The 24,600-nt window shown below is 36.3% G+C and overlaps 1 protein-coding gene and 1 pseudogene across 8 annotated transcripts in view; one reads left to right on the top strand and one right to left on the bottom strand.

The window, feature by feature from the left end:
- The window catches only part of Spidr (scaffold protein involved in DNA repair), a 410,995-nt gene that overhangs the window by 316,445 nt on the left and 69,950 nt on the right, over window positions 1-24,600 (bottom strand). The gene's annotated exons all lie outside the window — the stretch shown is intronic.
- On the top strand, window positions 21,653-22,962 carry LOC124082068 (regulation of nuclear pre-mRNA domain-containing protein 1A-like; annotated as a pseudogene).

Below are 24,600 nucleotides of genomic sequence, written 5' to 3'. Positions count from 1 at the left end.
ATTTGAAATCATACAAATACTGTTTCTCATTAAGATAGTCCACTAATTTTAACATTCAATGATGTACCATGCCTATAGAAATTATTACTATTATAGTCTAAATGGTGATTTTTCTATTTCCCTTATTCCTTTAACATTTTTAAATTAAAGATGTTCTTTTTCATATGTATCAGTACAGACTTGGGGATATTTATTTATTAAATTATAATCCAATGTTATCGGCATTTTTTACTCCATTGCTCAAGTTGTCTCATTTTTGGCCATTCAGAACACTTTTTTAGATTGGTTATGTCCCTTGGACATTTCCAACCCCTTTTGTTTTGAACTCTTCCTTATTTTCTGAAAGTACATGATGCTCCATCCAGGCTTATCACATATTTTTCCTACCGTAGAAGTAGAGTTAACCATTTTTCTAAAGAGCCTCCATTCCCCCTTTTGGAGAATGGTATGAATGGTATTAGAAACCAGGATCATTGCTCTCTGCTCCTAGGCCCCCTTACAGTGGGCAGATAGAAATTATACACACATATATTTATGGCTATATTTCTTTCCTAAGCCTATATGAATGTGTGTGTTTGTTTTTTGGTTTTAAAAAGAGAGAAAGAGAAAGTCTTACTATGTTGCTCAGGGTATCCAAAGAACTCCTGGACTCAAGCAATCCTCCTGCCTTAGTCTACTAAGTACTAAGTACTAAGTACTAAGATGCAAGCCACAGCGTACACTTCAAACTAAGAATCAATGTATTACACAAAAGTCGTTTCTCCAATGTTACAGTACTGCTTTCAAATTTAAGCTACGATTTAAGTCAGTTTTCCTAACTATAACAAGTTGTGGGCTATGATCCAGAGTTGTGAAAAGATATATGATATGATCATTAATTATAAGGTGTCAGGGTTAAATCTGCCCAGGTTAAAATGAGACCAGATTCACATAATATTTACTCATATACCAGCCCTATTTTGTATTTTATTTAGAGACAGGGTTTTACTGAATGGCTTAGCACCTCACTTTTACTAAGTCTGGCTTTGAACTCGAGATCTTTCTGCCTTAGCCACCTGAGCCACTGGGATTAGTGGTCGAGTGTCCCTCAGTTCAATTCCTGGAACTAAAAAAAAGTGAGGGTGGCAACAACATCATTATTCACTGCCATGACTCTTAGGACATGTCACTTTTGAAACAATGTATCTGCTGCAGTGCATTTAATGCTGGTTAAATCATTAGTAATGATTAGTAATACAAACCTCCAAATGACCGAATCCCTCAAATATTGTTACTTTGTTTCAAATGACAATCTTAAGTCTTAACCTGAGTATGCAGGAACGTGTGAATGATAATTTGTTTTCTGGGCTTTTTAAATTTACTGGTAGAATTTCATAGCATAAAAGTATAACACCACATCTTTTAACCAGGTTCTATCTTGAAATCTTCAGACCACAATCATCACTAGATCATTACTAGAATGCAATCTCTTTCAACGTAGAATGCATTCCAGCTTCTGACAACCACTAGCAGGAAAAACACAAAGATCCCATGGGCATGGATCAAGAGTAAAGAAATGAAAAACTCATTCTAAAATTCGTAATGGAGATGCAAGGGACCCAGAAAAGCCAAAATATCTCAAAAAGGAAAAACAGTTATAGAACTCTCACTTCACAATTTTATTTCATACTACAAAATTATATTTAACAAGATAGGGTAAAACTGACATCAGGAAAGATACAGAGCAATGGAATAGAATAGTGAATCCAGAAATAAACATATATCTGTGATGAACTGATTTTTTTGACAAAGGTGCTATGACTTTTAAATGAACAGTAGTCTTCTCAACACAACAGTCTGCAACAACGGGATATCCACATGCAAAAGAATAAATTTTAACACCTCACCTAAAAAATTAACCCTAAATGGATCATACATTTAAATTAACTAGCTAAAACTTAAATTCTTAGAAGAAAATACATAAATCTTTGTGACCTTCTATTACACAGTGGCTTTTCCATATGACACAAAAAGTACAAGCAAATGAAAAAAATACATAAGAGGGGCTTGTTAAAAGTTTTGGGGTAACAAAGTACAGTAAAATACAACTTGCTGATGGGAAGAAATGTTTGCAAATCATATATATGAATTTTAAAAGTGCTGCATACAAAACATGTATTCTTACAATTCAACAATAAAAACACAAATAAGCCAACTGAAAAGTGAACAAAGAATTTGAACAGACATTTCCCAAAGGAACATACACAAATGGCCAATAAGTGTAAGGAAAGATCATTAAACATTAGAAAAATGCAATGCAAAATCAAAGTGAAATACCATTTCACATATACTAGAACACACATAATAAAAGGGGAGGTGAAAAGATGTGTTGAAGGATGTACGGAAACTAGAACCTCCATATCTTGCTGGTGGGAATATGAAATGATGCAGCTGGTCTGAGCCTAGCAAACCTATGAAAAATCAGAAACTGGGAGCACATTTTGCCCAGAGGAACACAGGTTAGAGAGGCTGGAGAGAGCAAGGCATCCCAAGCCTGGTGAGTCCTGCAGCTCAAGGGGACTGATGGGGCCACCTGTAGCAGGTTGGTTCCTGTGAGGGTGTTTGGCTCTGGGCTCAACTGAGCTGGTCCAGAACCCATCTGATTGGGGGAGTGGAGGGAGTGGCATGGGAGGTGGGGAAACGCCACGCCTGACATGAGTCTGGAACTTGCCAGACCCTCTGGTCCCCCTCAGCCCCTGATCCAGCTCAATGCTTTGCCAACTAGTCCTGCAACTTAGCTACTGGCCCATGGCCCTGCAAACCAGGCTGCTGCTGCTTTGCTTCTCAAACTGCCCAGCCCAGCATACAGCTTTGCTGCGGGCCTGCAGGTCCCAGCGCCTGGCACAGGCAAGCTGGGCCCCCAGTCAAGGCCAGCTACTTTGCCTCCCACCTGCAACCCAGGTTCTCCAGAACACCACTTCAGCTCCTGGCCTGCATCCTGGCACGCCCACACCATCTCCCAAGGGAAATTGGGAAGTTTAAAACCCCAACCTTCAACTCAATGAGCAGCACAATAAAAAAGGAAGGATGTGACAACCCATGGCCCACATTCCCACACTTAGTTCAAAGCTCAAGAAGAAACAAAAAGATAATCAGGTGGGCACAGTGAACACATGCTCATGGACTATTTTGTCCACCAGAGTGGCTACCACTCCTTAATTTCTTAATATTTCATCAAAATTATGTTGTTGTCGTTTGTTATTATTGTTGTTTTGCCTTTTTTTTTTTTGGTTTTCTACATTGGGTTTTTGTTTTATTTGAATATGTATTGATTGATTCAAGGACTCTACACATTTTTGTTTCTCCTCATTTCTAGCCTTTTTTTCCCCTTTCCTTTCCTTTCCTTTTTTTTTTTTAAAGACCTTATTTTCCCACACTGTGTATTCTGAGCTTTAGGGTTTTTGATTGGCACATTTTGCTTTTGTTTTGTATTTTATATGGTCTTTGCCATTAATTTATCTCCCTTGTCTCCCTCTCTATTTTTTCTATTTCAGACATCCACATTCCTTTCTCTCTCGCTCTCCTCTATTATATTCTTCTATTTTTTTTCTTTCCCTTTCACATTGATAACATATCTTAAGTTACCACTGCATCTGCCCTGATATTCACCCTTGGAAATTTCAAATACTTTTCTACCCTCTTATCTCTTCTTCTTTCCTCATACTCCAGTCTATCCCTAACACTTCTTAATACTCATTGAAGTATATAACGCCCACCCCTACCACCAATGTCACAGTAATAATTAATATGGCAAAAGTCACAGACAACACCTATTGTAGGATTTTAAGCCAAACATAATCATTATTATTTACTGTTTTTACTAACAGAAATTGCTGATCCTACTATCTCTACATATCACACCAATTAACACTAGATATCAAAAGAGGACCTAAGTACCTCATCTACTGCTATATGTTGTTTGCATAGATTGTTGCTATATTTTGCACCACCCCCCATCTGTGAGGTACTAATAACATAGAAGGACACTATAAACTCATAAGGAAGAAACTCTACAGCATTAGATCCATACAGACAGATGGGGAGGCACACAAAATGAAAAAACAATATGAAAAAACAAAGAAATAAATCATCCCAAATAAAACAGAATATTTCAACAATAGACTCCACTGACACCAATGTGGAGAAACATCAGAGATGGAATTCAGGAAGTTCATGGTTAAACTAATTTACAAGGTAAAAAGATTATAGAAGAGATGAAATCAGAAAATACAAGAAGTCAATGATAATTTAAATAAGGAGAATCAGTTGGAAATCCTTGAAAAGAAGGAATCAATAAGCCAAATTGGAAAGAATCACCAACAGACTGGGCCACTTGGAAGACAAGAGTTTCAGGCAATGAAGACAAAATATATAATCTAGAAAATAAAGTTGACAAAGGAGAAAAGATGTAAAGAGACTGTAAACAGAACTACCAAGAAATATGCATTAACATGAAAAGACCAAACTTAAGATTTATTGGGCTAGATGAAGGCTCAGAGATACAAACCAAAGGAATGTACACTCTTTTCAATGATACAATACCAGAAAATTTCCCAAACCGAAAAAATGAAATGGAAAATCAAACACAGGAGGTTACAGGACTCCAAATATACAAAATTACAATACATGCACACAAAGGCACATTATTATGAAAATACCTAACATACAGAATAAGGATAGAATTTTAAAGGCTGCCACAAAGAGCAACAGGTAACATTTAGAAGGAAAGCAATTTGGATCTCAGCTGATTTCTCAACCCAGACCCACAAAGCTAGGTGGTCTTGAAATATATTCCACACTCTGAATGAAAATGGATGCTAGCCAAGAATAATATACCCAGCAAAATTAAGCTTCAAATGAAAATGAAGTAAAAACCTTCCATGATAAACAAAAGTTAAAAGCATTCACAACTAAAAAGCCTGCTCTATATAAAACAGTCTCAATAAGATATTTCATTAAGATGAAAAAATTGAAGTGAAAACCAACAAACAGAGGAACTACACTAGAAGAAAAATCAAAGGAGAAATTAATTCAAATTAAAAAACAGAAATAAATCAATAATAACACTGAATGTAAATGGCTTAAACACATCAATCAAAAGACACAGACTGGATTAAAAAACAAGTCCCAACAATATGCTGTCTCCAAGAGACTCACCTCATGAGCAAAGACATCCAAAGATGGAAGGTAAAAGAATAGGAAAAAAACATATTCGCATGGATATCATAAACAATCAGGGGTTTATAACCTCATATCAGATAAACTGGACTCAAATCAAAGTTAATCAGAAGGAACTAAGAAGGTCATTTCATACTGTGTAAGGAAATTATACATCAACAAGACATTAACAATCATAAATATTTATGCCCCAAATAGTAGAGCACCTACATACATTAGACAAACCCTTCTCAATTTCAAGAATCAAACAGACCACAACACAATAATACTGGGCAACTTTAACATGCTTCTCTCATCAGTAGACAGATGCTCCAAACAAAAGCTAAACTAAAAAGCTACAGAACTAAAAAATACAATTAGTAATTTAGAATTAATAGACATTCTTAGAATATTTCATCCATCAAGGACTGAATACTTCTTAGCAGCACATAGAACCTCCTCTAAAACACACCAAATCATAGGCCACAAAGCAACTCTTAGCAAATACAAAAAATAAAAAGAAAAGAAATAATACCTTGCATTCTATCAGATCATAATGGAATGAAATTAGAAACCAACAATAAAATAAAAAGTAGAATCTACTCTAACACCTGGAGACTAAACAATATACTACTGAATGACCAAAGGACAGTATAAAAAAAAATCAAGGATGAAATTTAAAAAAATACTTAGAGAAAAATGAGAATCATGAGACAACTTATCAAATTCTTTGGGACACTATGAAGGCAGTTCTAAGAAGAAAGTTCAATGCACTGAGCACATTCTTTAAAAGAAAAGAAAGTCACCAAATAACCTAAAATTACATCTCAAGGCCCTAGAAAAAGAAGAACAAATCAATACCAAAAGCAGAAGACAAAAAATAATAATAATAATTAAAATCAGAGCCTAAAAATCAATGAAACTGAAACAAAAACACAATTCACAAAACCAACAAAACAAAAAGTTGGCACTAATAGAAGAATAGATAACCTTAGATTAGGTAGAGAAAAGGGAAGGGAAGGGAAGGGACAGGATGTGGGGATAGGAAGGATAGCAGAATGAAACAGACATTATTACTTTATGTATATATATGATTGCACAACCAATGTGATTCTACAACATGTACACTCAGAAAAATGAGAAATTATATCCCACCTATGTATAATATATCAAAGTGCATAAATGCAGTCTACTGTCATATATAACTAAATAAAACAAAAAATTAAAATTAAAAAATCTCATGAAAAAAATTGGTTATTTGAAAAAAACAAATAAAATTTAAAAATCCTTAGCTGAGCTAACAGAGAAAACTCATGATAAAAAAGGAAATACCACCACAGACACTACTGAAATATAGATAATAATCAAAAATGTCTTTGAACATCTATACTCCAATAAAATAGAGGATACTGACAAATTTCTAGAGACATATGGCCTGCCCAAATTAAAACAGAAGGACATAAAAAATTTAAACAGGTCAATTTCAAGTAATGAAACTGAAGACACCATCAAAAGCTTACAAACAAAGAAAAGCCCAGGACCAAATGGATTCTTAGCTGAGTTCCACAAGACCTTCAAAGAAGAATTAACACCAATACTCCTTAAAGTATTCCATGAAATAGAAAAGGAAGGAACCTTCCAAATTCATTCTATGAAGCTAGTATTACCCTGATACCAAAACCAGACAAAAACACATCAAGGAGAGAAAATTTCAGACTAATAACCCTGATGAACATAAATGCAAAATATGTTAATAAAATACTGTCAAATCACATATGAAAACATTAAAAAGACAGTGTACCACGATCAAGTGGAATTCATTTCAGGGATGCAATGTTGGTTCAACATATGGAAATTAATAAACATAATACATCACATCAATAGACTTAAAGACAAGAACCACATAATTATCTCAATAGGTGTAGAAAAAGTTTTTGACAAAATTCAGCATCCATTCACGTTCAAAGCACTAGAAAAACTAGGGATAGTTTTTGTAGAAGCTATTCATGATAAACCCAAGGCCAGCATCATTTTAAGTGGAGAAAAACTGAAAAAGTTTTTTGATAGTTTTGTAAAAGCTACATGTGCTAAACTCAAGGCTAGCACCATTTTAAATGGAGAAAAATTAAAAGAATTCCCTCTAAAAACTGGAACAAGACAGAGATGCCCTCTTTCACCACTTTTATTCAACATAGTCCTTCTATGTTAGAATACTATTCAAAATGTAGCCAAAGCAATTAGACAGAAGAAAGAAATTAAGAGAATAAGAATAGGAAAAGAACTCAAACTGTGCCTATTTGTTGACAACGTGATTCTATACTTAGAAGATCCAAACATTCCAACATAAAGCTTCTTGCTGTACTCATAAACAAATTCAGCAAAGTAGCAGGATATAAAATTAATAGCCATAAATAAATTGTGCTTCTATATACCAATGACAAATGAACTGAAAGAGACATCAGGAAAATTATCCTATTCACAGTAGCCTCAAAAAAATTAAATAAGTAAATAAATAAAAAGAATACTTGGGAATCAATCTAACAAAAGAGGTGAAAGATCCCAATAACAAAAACTACAGAACACTAAAGAAAGAAATTGAAGAAGACCTTACAAGATGGAGAGATCTTCCAAGTTCTTGAATAGGCAGAATTATCATTGTCAAAATGGCCACAGTACCAAAAGTGCTACAGATTCAATGCAATTATCATCAAAATTCCAATGGCATTCTTCATAGAAAGAGAAAAAGCAGCCACAAAATTCATCTGGAAATATAAGAGGCCCAAAATAGCCAAAACAATCGTTAACGTGAAAAGTGATATAATACCAGACCTTAAATTATACTACAGAACTATAGTATCAAAAACGGCATAGTAGCCAGCCAGTGGCTCAAAAAGGCTGAGGCAGGAGGATAACGAGTTCAAAGCCAGCCTCTGCAACAGTGAGGTGCTAAGTAACTCAGTGAGACCCTGTCTCTAAATAAAATACAAAATAGGGCTGGGGATGTGGCTCAGTAGTTGAGGACCCTGAGTTTAATCCTGGCACAAAAAAAAGAAAAGAAAAGAAAAACGGCATGGTACTGGCACAAAAACAGACATGATAAAAGACAGATCAGAACAAAAGACACAAAGACATATGCACTTAATACAGTTATCTTATACTACACAAAGCTGCCATAAACATACATTGGTGAAACGATAGCCACTTCAACAAATGGTGCTAGGAAAACTGGAAATCCATATGTAGTAGATTGAAATTAAACCCCTTATATCTTACCCTGCACAAAACTCAACTCAAAGTAGATTAAGGACCTAGGCATTAGACCAGAGACCCTGCACATACTAGAGGAAAAAGTAGGCCCAACTTTCCACCATGTTAGCTCAGGAATTGACTTCCTCAATAAGACTCCTAAAGCCTAAGGAGTAAAATCAAGAATCAATAAATGAGATGGCATCAAACTAAAAAGCTTCTTCACAGCAAAGCAAACAATGAAGAACCTGAAAAAACAGCCTACAGAATGGGAGAAAATCTTTGCCACCTGTACCTCAGACAGACCATTAATCTCCAGGATATACAAAAAACTCAAAAAACTTAACACCAAAAAAAACCAAACAAATTACCCAATCAGTAAATAATAAATTGTCAAAGGAACTGATCAGGCACTTCTCAGAAGAAGAAATATGAATGGTCAGAAAATATATGAGATACATTGTCCGGCAGCCGCACCTAGAGGTTGGAGCTGGGCTGCGTGCCGAGCCCTGTCCTCCGAAGGCTGGACTGCAGCCTCGAGCGCCTCGGTGGCCTGTTCGCCGCTGCACCTTCGGGCAGAGCCTGCTCTGGGGTCGTTCTGCACCCCCCTGCCAGGGGACCCGTGCTCCGGAGGAGGGGGATGGAGAGCCGCGGCGGCAGCCGCTTGGGCCCCAGGGGCCGGGCACCAGGCTGAGAGCTGCGGAGGCCAGGGCAGCTCTGCTACGGTCGCACACGAGCGCAGCGCCGGTGAGCGCGGCCCAGAGACGGGGGCGACGGCGGCAGGGTTTCATTGCTAGAAATCTGGACTGGAAACAGAAGCAGCAGTTTGTATAATCCCAAGAACTTGCTTATGCCAGGAAGCTGTAAGGGCAACATGAATATTACTGAGGAGATCTAACATGGTGGCAGGCGCAGAGAGATCAAGTCTCTGACATCTTCAACTGCGCGGGCATAGGGAGCCGTAAACTGTCTAAATGCTGTTTGCTCAGGATCACTAGGCAATGCTGAGCTGACGTGGATCTGGGGTGTACAGGCTGAGCCCCTCAGAGCACACACACAGAGCCCGAATCGGAGGCAATTAAGCTCCGGTTCGCCTGCTTCATGTGACTCAGCACTAACGATCCCACTGAAATAATTGGTCGGCCCTTAGGAATTTACAGAGGTAAAAGCCAACCGAGCCTTCATAGGCAGTGGCCACAGGACTGAAACGGGGATTGGGAGAGACAGTCAGGACCCACCCGTTGCATTGGTCACTCAGCAAAGGGAACGAACGGTCACCATTTGCATGGGAAACCACCATGGCAGAGAAATGGCGTCACAGGCGGAGGAGATAACTGCATTGAAGCCCGCGCGACAGGTGTGTAATCCCCTAGCCATCTCTCTCCACACAGCGGGGAAACCTTAAGGGCCACTCCCAGCTCTCCTGTGAACACAATAACCAGACCAAGGGAATCAGGAGTGGTGCGGGACTCGCGGCGCGGAACTCCCGGCGCGGAACTCCCGGCTACCGCTCCCACCAGTGCTGATAACTGAGGGCTCTTGCACCAGCTACCGGGGGCGTGGCTACAGGAGGGCAAGCAAATTCCCTGGGGGATCTCAGCCCCAAGCTCTACAAACTTAGGGTCTGAGAGAGGCAAACAGGGAGAGTGAGCCCAGGTGTTCATGAAAACAGGGCTCCCAGGAGCAGCATACCTGGCGTGTAGCCAGTATTGTGGTGAGCGCCACAGGTGAGCATGGCCTGGCTTGAGGAAACACAAGACAAGGCCCTAGACACTCAGGATTGGAGACCAGCCCAGTCTAGGAGAAAGAGCTGCTGCACAGTGAATGGTTCCCACCTACTGAGAGGAGAAGCTTGGCTCAGTGGGCACAGCTCCACCTACTGGAAGAGAAGTTAATAGAACTCTAGGACTGCATTTATTATTAGTATTATTATTATCATTTTCTTTTTCTTTTTCTTTTTTTTCTTTTTTTCCTTCTTTTTCTTTCATTTTCAATTTTTATTTGTTGATGTTCTTTTACTTTTTTTCAATGTTTCTATTTTTTTTATTTTATTATTATTATTTTTTTTAAATTTTAATTTTCATTTTTTTATTATCATTATTATTTTTGTTAAATTTTTTTTTCTCGTCTTTTCTTTCTTTCTTTATTATCTAATCTTTGTTATTTTTGTTCCTTTTGTCTTTTCATTTCTTTTCAATTTTCTTATTCCCCCTTCCTTGAATGCTACCTGCCTACTCTCACTCTCTTTAGTGACTTCTTCCCTTCCCTTCTAATATCTTTCCTCCCAAGCATCAAATAAATCTATAAGAGTAAACAGAAACTCAGCAGTCAAACAGAACAAGAAGTAACATGAGCAGCATAAAAAAGCAAGGAAGAAAAGGAGTACAAACAATGAAGGACAGCCTAAATATTCAGGAGGACCTAGAGTCAGCAGAAAAATGGTCATATAAAGAACTCAAGGAATACCTTAGACAAATGGAATGGAACCTTAAAGAAGATACGAGACAGCAAATCCAAACAGTGAAAGAACACTTTGAAAATGAATTACATAAACAGATAAAAGAAGAAGTTAAGCATCTTTATCAGGAGATAGAGATTATAAAAAAAAAACCAAACAATAATTCTAGAAATGAAGGAAACGATAAACCAAATTAAAAACTCAATTGAGAGTATCACTAACAGAGTGGAGCAAGTAGAAGCCAGAACATCAGATAATGAAGACAAAATATATCATCTTGAAAAGAGCCTAGCCAACTCAGAAAGGCTGGTTAAAAACCACGAGAAAAACATCCAAGAGATATGGGACAACATAAAAAAACCAAACCTACGAGTCATCGGGATAGAAGAAGGTACAGAGATTCAAACCAAGGGAATGAGTAGCCTGCTGAATGAAATAATTACAGAAAACTTTCCAGAAATTAAAAAGGAAACGGATATACAAATTGTAGATGCATACAGGACACCGAGCACACAAAATCACAGTAGACCAACGCCAAGACACATTGTTATGAAGATATCCAATATACAGAACAAAGAGAAAATATTAAAAGCTACAAGAGAAAGGAGGCAGATTACATTCAGGGGTAAACCAATAAGGTTAACAACGGATTTTTCATCACAGACGCTGAAAGCGAGAAGATCCTGGAACAACATATTTCAAACACTGAAAGACAATGGATGCCAACCAAGAATTCTGTATCCAGCAAAATTAAGCTTCAGGTACGACAAAGAAATAAAAATCTTTCATGATAAACAAAAGCTAAAAGAATTTGCAGCCAGAAAACCAGAATTGCAAAGCATCTTGAGCAAAACACTACACGAGGAAGAAATGAAAAACAATAACCAAAACCATCAGTGGGAAGTGCCTCTATAAAGACAGAGGGCGGGGGGAAAGCTAACCGTGGAGAAACAAACTAAATTAAAAAAAAAAAAAGAAGAAGAAGATAAATAATCAAACATGGCTGGAAGTACAAGCCATATATCAATAGTAACTCTAAACGTTAATGGCTTAAACTCTCCAATAAAGCAACATAGGTTGGTAACATGGATTAAAACAACAAATCCAACAATATGCTGCCTCCAGGAGACACATCTGATTGGAAAAGACATACACAGGCTGAAGGTGAAAGGTTGGGAAAAAATATACCACGCACACGGTCCTCGTAAGCAAGCAGGGGTGGCCATCCTCATATCGAATAAAATTGACTTCAAGACTAAATTAATCAAAAGGGATAAGGAAGGACATTATATACTGTTAAAAGGAGCCATTCACCAACAAGACATAACAATTATCAATATTTATGCACCAAATAATGGTGCTGCGACGTTCATAAAACAAATTCTCCTCAAGTTCAAGAATCAAATAGACCACAACACAATAATTATGGGTGACTTCAACACACCTCTCTCACAATTGGACAGATCCTCCAAAGAAAAGCTGAATAAAGAAACTATAGAACTCAATATCACAATCAACAACCTAGACTTAACCGACATATATAGAATATATCAACCATCATCAAGTGGATATACTTTTTTCTCAGCAGCACATGGATCCTTCTCAAAAATAGACCATATGTTATGCCATAGGGCAACCCTCAGTAAATATACAGGGGTGGAGATAATCCCATGCATTTTATCTGATCATAATGGAATGAAACTGGAAATCAATGATAAAAGAAGGAAGGAAAAATCCTACATCACATGGAAAATGAACAATATGTTACTGAATGATCAATGGGTTACAGAAGACATAAAGGAGGAAATCAAAAAATTCTTAGAGATAAATGAAAATACAGACACAACATATCGGAATCTATGGGACACAATGAAAGCAGTTTTATGAGGGAAATTCATCGCTTGGAGGTCATTCCTCAAAAAAAGGAAAAACCAACAAATAAATGAGCTCACACTTCATCTCAAAGCCCTAGAAAAGGAAGAGCAAAACAACAGCAAATGTAGCAGAAGGCAAGAAATAATTAAAATCAGAGCGGAAATCAACAAAATTGAAACAAAAGAAACTACTGAAAAAATTAACAAAACTAAAAGTTGGTTCTTTGAAAAAATAAATAAGATCAACAGACCCTTAGCCATGCTAACGAAGAGAAGAAGAGAGAGAACTCAAATTACTAACATACGGGATGAAAAAGGCAATATCACAACAGACGCTACAGAAATAAAGAAGACAATTAGAAATTATTTTGAAAACCTATATTCCAATAATAGAAGATAGTGAAGACATCGATAAATTCCTTAAGTCATATGATCTGCCCAGACTGAGTCAGGAGGAGACTCACAACTTAAACAGACCAATAACAGTAGATGAAATAGAAGAAGCAATCAAAAGACTTCCAATCAAGAAAAGCCCAGGACCGGATGGGTATACAGCGGAGTTTTACAAAACCTTTAAGGAAGAATTAATACCAATACTTTTCAAGTTATTTCAGGAAATAGAAAAAGAAGGAGCTCTGCCAAATTCATCCTATGAGGCCAACATCACCCTGATTCCGAAACCAGACAAAGACACCTCAAAGAAAGAAAACTACAGACCAATATCTCTGATGAACCTAGATGCAAAAATCCTCAATAAAATTCTGGCGAATCAGATACAAAGGCACATCAAAAAAATTGTGCACCATGATCAAGTAGGATTCATCCCTGGGATGCAAGGATGGTTCAATATACGGAAATCAATAAATGTTATTCACCACATCAATAGACTTAAAAATAAGAACCATATGATCATCTCAATAGACGCAGAAAAAGCATTCGACAAAGTACAGCATCACTTCATGTTCAAAACATTAGAAAAACTAGGGATAACAGGAACTTACCTCGACATTGTAAAAGCTATCTATGCTAAGCCTCAGGCTAGCATCATTCTCAATGGAGAAAAATTGAAGGCATTCCCCCTAAAATCTGGAACAAGACAGGGATGCCCTCTACCACCACTTCTATTCAATATAGTTCTCGAAACACTGGCCAGAGCAATTAGACAGACGAAAGACATTAAAGGCATAAAAATAGGAAAGGAAGAACTTAAATTATCACTATTTGCAGGTGACATGATTCTACACCTAGAAGACCCAAAAGGGTCTACAAAAAAACTACTAGAACTAATAAATGAATTCAGCAAAGTGGCAGGATATAAAATCAACACGCATAAATCAAAGGCATTTCTGTATATCAGCGACAAAACCTCTGAAACGGAAATGAGGAAAAACACTCCATTCACAATATCTTCAAAAAAAATAAAATACTTGGGAATCAACCTAACAAAAGAGGTGAAAGATTTATACAATGAAAACTACAAAACCCTAAAAAGAGAGATAGAGGAAGATCTTAGAAGGTGGAAAAATGTACCCTGTTCATGGATAGGCAGAACTATCATCATCAAAATGGCGATATTACCAAAAGTTCTCTATGGTTTAATGCAGTGCCAATCAAAATCCCAACGGCATTTCTTGTAGAAATGGATAAAGCAATCATGAAATTCATATGGAAAAATAAAAGACCCAGAATAGCAAAAGCAATTCTAAGCAGGAAGTGCGAATCAGGCGGTATAGCGATACCAGACTTAAAACTATATTACAGAGCAATAGTAACAAAAACAGCATGGTACTGGTACCAAAACAGGAGGGTGGACCAATGGTACAGAATAGAGGACACAGAGACTAATCCACAAAGCTGCAACTATCTTATATTTGATAAAGGAGCTAAAAGCATGCAATGGAGGGAGGATAGCATCTTCAACAAATGGTGCTGGGAAAACTGGAAATCCATATGCAACAAAATGAAACTGAATCCCCTCCTCTCGCCATGCACAAAAGTGAATTCAAAATGGATCAAGGAGCTTGATATCAAATCAGAGACACGCCGTCTGATAGAAGAAAAAGTTGGCTACGATCTACATACGGTGGGGTCGGGCTCCAAATTCCTCAATAGGACACCCATAGCACAAAAGTTAATAACTAGAATCAACAAATGGGACTTACTCAAACTAAAAAGTTTTTTCTCAGCAAAAGAAACAATAAGAGAGGTAAATAGGGAGCCTACACCCTGGGAACAAATCTTTACTCCTCACACTTCAGATAGAGCCCTAATATCCAGAGTATACAAAGAACTCAAAAAATTAGACAATAAGAAAACAAACAACCCAATCAACAAATGGGCCAAGGACCTGAACAGACACTTCTCAGAGGAGGACATACAGTCAATCAACAAGTACATGAAAAAAATGCTCACCATCTCTAGCTGTCAGAGAAATGCAAATCAAAACCACCCTAAAACACCATCTCACTCCAGTAAGATTGGCAGCCATTATGAAGTCAAACAACAACAAGTGCTGGAGAGGATGTGGGGAAAAGGGTACTCTTGTACATTGCTGGTGGGACTGCAAACTGGTGCGGCCAATCTGGAAAGCAGTATGGAGATTCCTGGGAAAGCTGGGAATGGAACCACCATTTGACCCAGCTATTGCCCTTCTTGGACTATTCCCTGAAGACCTTAAAAGAGCGTACTACAGGGATACTGCTACATCGATGTTCATAGCAGCACAATTCACAATTGCTAGACTGTGGAACCAACCCAGATGCCCTTCAATAGATGAATGGGTAAAGAAATGTGGCATTTATACAACATGGAGTACTACGTAGCACTAAAAAAATGACAAAATCATAGAATTTGCAGGGAAATGGATGGCACTAGAGCAGATCATGCTTAGTGAACCTAGCCAATCCCTAAAAAACAAATACCAAATGTCTTCTTTGATATAATGAGAGCAACTAAGAACAGAGCAGGGAGGAAGAGCAGGAAGAAAAGATTAACATTAAACAGATACATGAGGTGGGATGGAAAGGGAGAGAAAAGGGAAATTGCATGGTAATGGAGGGAGACCCTCATTGTTATACAAAATTACATATAAGAGGTTGTGAGGGGAATGGGAAAATAAACAAGGAGAGAAATGAATTACAGTGGATGGGGTAGTGAGAGAAGATGGGAGGGGAGGGAGGGGGGATAGTAGAGGATAGGAAAGGTAGCAGAATACAACAGTTACTAATACGGCATTATGTAAAAATGTGGATGTGTAACCGATGTGATTCTGCAATCTGTATTTGGGGTAAAATTGGGAGTTCATAACCAACTTGAATCTATTGTATGAAATATGATATGTCAATAGCTTTATAATGTTTTGAACAACCAATAAAAAAAATAAATTAAAAAAAAAATATATGAAACAATGTTCAACATCTCTAGCAATTAGAGAAATGAAAATTAAAACCACACTGAGATTCCATCTCACTCCAGTCAGAATGGCAATTATCAAGAACACAGGACAATTAACATTGGCATGGGTATGGAAGAAAATGTTCACTCATAAATTGCTAGTGGGACTGTAAAGTAGTGCACCCACTTTGGAAAGCTGTATGGAGACTCCTCAGAAAATTTGGAATGGAGCCACCATTTGACTCAGTTATCCCAATCCTCAGTATATACCCAAAGGACTTAAAGTCAGCACACTATAATGATACAGCTACAACAATGTTTACAGTAGCTGAATTCACAAAACCCAAGCTATGGAACCAAACTATGTGGCCTCTGACACATGAATGGATCAAGAAAATGTTATATATAGACACAATAGAATATTATTTAGCCATAAAGAAGAAATAATGGCATTTTCCAGTAAATGAATAGAAAACTGGACACTATCATGCTAAGTGAAATAAGCCAGTCCCAAAAAACTAAAGGCTGAATGTTCACTCTGATATGTAGATACGAACACACAATAAGGGTGGGGAGGGAAGAATATAAGTTCGTTGTTTCAGACAAAGGGAAAGGGGAGGGGAGGGAAATAGGAAAGACTGTAGAATGAATCAGACATAACTTTCCTATGTTCATATATGAAAACAACTAGTGGAACTCTACATCATGTACAACCACAAGAATGGGATTCTAATTAGAATAAGTTATACTCCATGTATGTATAATATGTCAAAATATACTCTACTGTCATGTATATCTAAAAAGAACAAAAAAGAAACGGAAAAAATGAGAATAATAATAAAATGATACAAAAAATATTACTTTAAAGTAAAGGAATAATTCAGGAACGGGCAAATAGGGAAAAAAAAAAAAAAAACAAAACCCTGAAACATAAAGAGACTGAAAAGTAAAAGTGTACATGAATAAAAATATATCAATAAAGTTAAATGTGAGTGAATTAATCAAAACAAAGGTAGAGACTGCCTTACTGTATCAAAATTGATGAACCCATTATGTGCTCTAAGGGATGAAATATAGATTCAAAATAGAATTATATTGAAAGTAAAAGGGTGGAAAAATATATAGCATGCGAACAGAAATCCTAAGAAAGCTTGAATAACTATAGTAATATCAGATAAAATAGATTTTAAAATATTACTAGAAATAGAGATGTTTTATCATGATGAAAGTGTTAATTCATCAGAAAATATAACAATTATAAACATACATCTAACAACAAAGATTCAAAACTGATAAATGAGAAGGGAAAATAAGATAATAGTTGGAGACTTTAATATTCTACTATCAATGTGGATAAGAAAACTAAGCAAAAGATGAACAAGAAAATAGATTTAATAACATATGAAGTAATTAGACCAAGTGAACATCATCTATTGAATGTTCTACCCCAAAATGACAAAATGTGAATCATTCTCAATTCAACGAGACAATGGACAGTCTTTGGGGCAAACCATATGTTAGACCATAAAACAAGACTCAACAAAATTAAAAGGAGTAAAATACAGATTACTATTCCACCAGACTGTAATGAAATTACTACAGAAAATAAGCTGAATATTTGGGAAATTTGAAAACATATGAAAATAACTGTCTTAAATAACCAATGAGTCAAAGAAAAGATCCTAAGACAAAATATAAAATACTTCGAATGACTGAAAATGAAGTCATACCACACCAAAACTTAAGGAAATGCATCTAACATACTGTTTATAGGGATTAACCTACTCCTAACCTAATTCTAGCCAGTAGAGATTACAACTTCTACTTCTAAACACATATTTTCAAAAAGAAAAAAGTTCTCAAATAAATAACCTAAACTCGCAAGTCAACAAAATCAAAGTTTGGTTCTTGAAAACACCAAAAGAATTTATAAACCCTTATGAAGACTAACCAAGAAAAACAGAAGGCTCAATTTGGTAAAATCAGAAAGATGAGCTATCATTGCTGGTCTTACAGAAATAAAAAGATCATAAAAGAATACCACAAACAAATATATGCTAACAAATCAGATAACTAAAAATAAAACTATAAATTCCTAGCAAGACACAAACTACCAAAATTGTATAAATAGAAAATGAGAATCACACCATAACACAAGGAGATTGAATTAGAATTTAAAATCTTATTCTAAACAAAGCCTCAACACATCTGCCTTCATGGACGAATTCTACCAAACTTTTACTGAAAATTAGTACCAATTATTCACAAAGTCTAATAAAATTTACAAGAGAAGGGAACATTTCCTGCTATGTGCAGAATTTTGTCCTACATATATTAATATATTTACAGGGCACGGTGGCCTATTCCTATAATCCCAGAAATCCAGGAGGCTAAGGCAGGAAAACTGCAAGTGTAGGCCTGCCTCAGCAACTTAGCAAGAGACTGTCTCACAATAAAAAGGACCCGAGATGTAGCTAAGTGGTAAATTGCCCTAGTGCCAACAAACAAACAAAAGAATTTACATGTGAAGTCAAAATGAGACCTTATTTAAAAATAGAGTTGTTATAGATATAAGTAGTCAAGTTATAAGGTCAAAATGGAATAGGATAAACCTCTAACCCAGGAAGACTAGTGTTATTATTTTTTTAAGTGAGAAATTTGGAGATAAACAGGGAAAATATATGTGAACACTAATAGAGTTTTGCTGCCACAAGTCTAGGAACTACCAAGGTTGAAGAAAGGCCTGAAATGGAGTCTTCAAAGGCAGCCCAACTAGGCCAACACCTTGTTCTTGGAATAACACAATACGTTAGGCCACAAAACAAGGCTCTATACTTTTAAAAAGACTGAAATCATACAAACTATCTTCATAGAACCTAATGGAATTAAGTAAGAAATCAGTAAGAGACGGAAAACTGAAAATTCACAAATATGTAGAAATCGGTCAATGAAAATGTTTAAAAATACTTTGAAACAAATAAAAATAAAAAAAGACAATAAGGCTTGTGAGATTCATCAAAAACTGTGCTCAAAGGGAAATCTGGTGCTGTAATGTCTCTATGGGAAAAAAAGCATAAAGATTTCAAATCATAATCTTACTTTATATCTTACTGAATTATAACAAGAATAAAATAAGCACAAGGTTAGCAGAAGAGGAATAATAATCAAGATTAGATCAGAGACAACTAAAAGAGAAAAGAAAATGAGAGAAACTCAAATAAACCAAAAGTTGATTCTTTGAAAATATCAACAAAATTAACAAACCTTTTGCTAGAATAACAAAGAAAAAATATATATAAATCATTAATGAAAATTATTATAATTCTTACAGAAATAAAATGAGTTATAAGAAAACATTATAAACAACTGTATGCCAACAAATTAAATAACCTAGATGAGATGAATACATTTTTAGAAACATACAAATGACAAAAACTGACTCAAAAAGAAATAGAAAATATAAATAGCACTGTAAGTAGAGGGATTTAACTGGGAGTCAAATGTCTCCTAACAAAGCAAATCACAGAACCAAATGGTTTTACTGGTTATTTTTACTAAACATTTAGAGAATTAACGCCAATCTTTCTGAAACTCTTTTAAAAATAAAAGAGAGAAAATACTTCCTAGCTCATTCTGTAAAACCAGCATTACCCTAATAAAAAGGCCATAATGGCATCACAAGAAAACTACAGATTGATATGCCATATGAGTACAGATTTTAAAAATCCCCCATAAAATACCAGAAAACTGAATCCAGTAACATAATGAAATTATATATACCATAATCAAATGAGGTGTATCCTAGCAATCAAAGGATGTCTCAACATATGAAAAAATCAATCAATCAATCTAATATACCATATCAACAGAATGAAGGAGAAAAAGAATATGACTTTCCCAATTGATGTGGGAAAAGCATTTATAAAATCCATATTTTTTTATTTTAATTTTAAATTATTTATTTATTCTATTTGTTATATGTGAGGGCAGAATGCAATTCATTTCATATTACACATATAGGGCACAAATATTCAAGTCATTGGTTGTACACCAAGTATTTTCACAACATTTGTGTCTTCACACATGAACTTAGGGTAATGATGTCTAACTCACTCCAACATTTTTCCTATTCCTATTCCCTCTCCCTTTCCCTCCCCTTTGCCCTATCTAAAGTTCCTCCATTCCTTCCATGCCCCCACCATCACCATTGTGAGTCAGCATCCTCATATCAAAGAAAACATTCTGCCTTTGGTTTTTTGGAATTGAATTACTTCACTTAGCATCATATTCTCCAACTCCATCCATGTACCTGCAAATGCCATGATTTTATTCTCTCTGAGTAATGTTCCATTGTGTATATATACCAAATTTTCCGTATCCATTCATCTGCTGAAGGGCATCTGGGTTGGTTCCACAATTTAGCTATTGTGAGATGTGCTGCTATAAACATTGATGTGGCTGTGTCCCTGTAGTATGCTGTTTTTAAGTCCTTTAGTTATACATTGAGGAGCTGGGACAAAAGGTGGTTCCATTCCCAGTTTTCCAAGGAATCTCCATACTGCTTTCCAGATTGGCTGCACCAATTTGCAGTTCCACCAGCAAGGTATGAGTGTGCCTTCTTCCCCACATCCTCACCAACATTCATTGTTGTTTGTATTCTTGATAGCTACCATTCTGATTGGAATGAGATAAAATCTCATTTTATTTGCTCCCATTCTGTAGGTTCTCTATTCACCTCACTGTTTCTTTTCTCAGAAGAAGCTTTTTAGTTCGAATCCATAAATCACATTTATTGATTCTTGGTTTTAATTCTTGAGCTTCTTATTAAAGAAGCTGGGGTTTAATCTGACATGACAATATGATTCTATACCTAGATGACCCAGAAAATAAATTCCACCAGAAAACTTCTAGAATATATGAATTCAGCAAAGTAGCAGGATATAAAATTAATGCCCATAAATCAAAGGCATTTCTGTACTTCAGTGAAAACTCCTCAGAAAGAGAAACTAGGAAAACCACCCATTTACAATAGCCTCAAAAAAAAAAAAACAAAAAACAAACAAACAAAAAAAAAAACCCTTGGGAATCAACTAAATGAAAGAGATAAAAGACCTCTACAATGAAAACTATAGAACGCCAAACAAAGAAATTAAAGAAGACCTTAGAAGATGGAAAGATCTACATTGTTCTTGGATAAGCAGAATTAATATTGTCAAAATGACCATACTACCAAAAGCACTGTATAGATTTAACGCAATTCCAATCAAAAACCCAATGACATTCCTCACAGAAATAAAAAAAAAAAAAATCATGAAATTTATCTGGAAAAATAAAAGACCCAGAATAGCCAAAGCAATCTTTAGCAAGAGTTAAGCTTGGATCTTGCTGGTTTGCGGAGAGACTTGGATGTAGCGGCGTCGGTGGTGAGGGCGTGGGGAAGGGTGGGGTGAGGGGGCAAGGCCGCGAGGAGCGTGGGGAAACTCTCCTCCCCTTGGCCCCACCGCGTGGGACGGCGTGAACGCGGTTTTGGAGGGATGTCCGCCTTCTCTGAGGCGGCGCTGGAGAAGAAGCTGTCGGAGTTGAGCAACTCGCAGCAGAGCGTGCAGACCTTGTCCCTGTGGCTCATCCACCACCGCAAGCACTTGCGGCCCATCGTCACCATGTGGGAGCGGGAGCTGTGGAAAGCAAAACCCAACAGGAAGCTCACTTTTCTCTACCTAGCCAATGATGTCATTCAGAACAGCAAAAGGAAGGGGCCGGAGGTTTACAAAAGATTTTGCACCAGTTATAGTGGAGGCTTTTAAGCATGTTTCAAGTGAAACTGATGAAAGTTGTAAGAAGCACCTTGGAAGAGTGTTATCTATTTGGGAAGAAAGATCTGTATATGAAAATGATGTATTAGAACAACTTAAGCAAGCTCTGTATGGTGATAAGAAGCCTAGGAAGAGAACTTATGAACAAATAAAGGTGGATGAAAATGAAAATTGTTTCTCTCTAGGATCTCCAAGTGAACCACCACAGACTCTAGATCTTGTTAGAGCCTTACAAGATCTAGAAAATGCAGCTTCAGGTGATGCAGCAGTTCATCAGAGGATAGTTTCTTTGCCTGTCTAAGTCCAAGAAGCATCCCTGCTAGATAAAATAACAGATAAAGAATCTGGAGAAAGGCTTTCTAAAATGGTAGAGGATGCTTGTATGTTGCTGGCAGATTACAATGGCAGACTGGCGGCAGAAATAGACGATAGGAAGCAACTCACTCGAATGTTAGCAGATTTTCTTGGTTGTCAAAAAGAAGCCCTTGCAGAGAAAGAGCATAAATTGGAAGAATACAAGCACAAGTTAGCCAGAGTTTCCCTGGTGCGCAAAGAACTCAGGTCCCGGATCCAGAGCCTGCCAGACTTATCTCGATTGCCCAATGTCACTGGCAGCCACATGCACCTGCCCTTTGCGGGGGACATCTACAGTGAAGATTGACGACCAGTTTCTTTCCAGGGCCCAGGACTTTTCAAGACATGGAGACGGGTTAGGTGGATAGTCCTGTAGCGTTATTTTTGTATATTGTTAAGAGAGTGATACTAACAAAAGAAGCGACAAGTAATTTATAAAATTGTTTAAAATGTTGATTTGTTTACTATTTTATTAGTAAGTTAACATGACTTAGTTTAAACAAAGTGATGATCTCTGTGTATTAATAAGCTCACATAGTGATTATTTTCAAACAATCTTTTTGTAAATTTTTTTGATCCAGGGCCTTGTGAGAAAGTCCATGTTTCTATTTCTTCATGTATTTTCAATTGTTTTTCATTATTTTCTTTTTTCAGTATCTAATCACTGTATACTATCTAATTCCTAAAGGGGAAGAACTAATCAGGAGTTGGTTGAGACTTTATTATGGTATAGTTAGGACTTGATTATAGAAGGGACTAAATGTTCCAACTTAATCTTCATCCTTCTCCCCAACCCAAATATCGGTTCTGTGCCTCTCCCTACTTTTGATTCCTTACTCTCTAGAGGTCAGTAATTTAACACTAAACATGGATGCCACTTGTAGGGTCAGACTGAAGTCTAGAGAACTTTTCAGATAGCATTGTAGGAGTTCTATTTCAACTGCCATCATAGACTAAAAAGATTGTGAAATAGGGACTCCTTTGATTATACTGTTTAGAATTTTTTGAATAGATTAATATGAAAATGCTATGAATTTTGAGACTCTACCAAGAGAACAACTTTGGTTCTGGAACTGATTTCTATTTGTGAAATCAGTCTCCTTTTAACATAATTGATCCCTTTGACAAAAAAAAGCTATCTATGGGATTAAAAGAAACATGAAATGATACTTTTGTTATTCCCTCAGCTGTATAACTTAAAACACAGTAGTATTTTTAGCTCTAATAGTACAAGAACTCGATATTCATTAATGTTCAGTAAAGTAGCCTGGGACATTTTTAATGTTCCCTTCAAGTTTTTGAATGACTGTATATTTGGAAATTAAGAGTGCTACACTACAGGGTAGAACTGGTAAATTTTATATTTGTATATTTACAGATGTAAATACAAAACAAATGTACTTTTACCTTTTATTTCTAACCCTGTGTGTTAGAGCATTTGCATGCTCTCCAGCTTTCTTTTTAAATCATATTGTTAAGCTGTGGATTTGTATTCAATAATGAGTTAGGATAAACATTTTTCTCATCCATTGCTTTACATTAGACATTTCTCATTGTAGGCAAATTCAAAGTAGATAGTCAATAAAACATCTTTTAAATCCCACAAGCCAATTATGTCTCACTATTCTAAATGGCTTCACTTTGTTTCTCAGTATTAGAGATTATAGTTAAAATTAGTTCACATGTGAAAGAGAAGGCAAAATTTAGTTTTGATAGACTGTAGTTCTGGAAACAGTGATTTTTACAATTTGACCTATTTCTAAAACAGATGCATATAAAATAGTCCCATCCATAAATGTCTTACATTCCAAAGTGTTTTAGACAACTTTGGTAGTTAGGACACATTTTCTCACAGAAACAGTAGTAGTTAGGTTCTCTATGCACATTACTATTGAAAGCTCACCTGGGAACCTAATCCACTTAACCATGAATGTACTTAACTTGTAATATGGTTGATAAATTACTAATCATAGATCCTGACCAGCATTTGTAATAACATCACTCTAAGCAAGGAAATGGTGTGCGGCAGCCAGAACCGCACACTGGGGTATCTGCCTGTGCTGTGTACCTCTGTCCCTAGGTATAGGAAATAGAAGAAAAGAGCAAAGGGGGAGAGGTAACAAATGCACAATTACAAAACCTGGTTATACCTGCTGTGAAAGTATACCAAGTAAGTTAGATTTTTTTTGTTGTTATTAATGTGAAAGCAAGAACTTGTATGTTAACTTATTTTCAATATCTTGACCTTATTTATGATCTGCTAAAG

The sequence above is a fragment of the Marmota monax genome, unplaced genomic scaffold (genome assembly GCF_021218885.2).
Source record: "Marmota monax isolate L192 unplaced genomic scaffold, Marmota_monax_Labrador192_F-V1.1 WCK01_AAM20220418_F8-fsc00044, whole genome shotgun sequence".
NCBI classification, from domain to species: domain Eukaryota; kingdom Metazoa; phylum Chordata; class Mammalia; order Rodentia; family Sciuridae; genus Marmota; species Marmota monax.
This window is presented reverse-complemented; position numbering and strand designations above follow the sequence as displayed.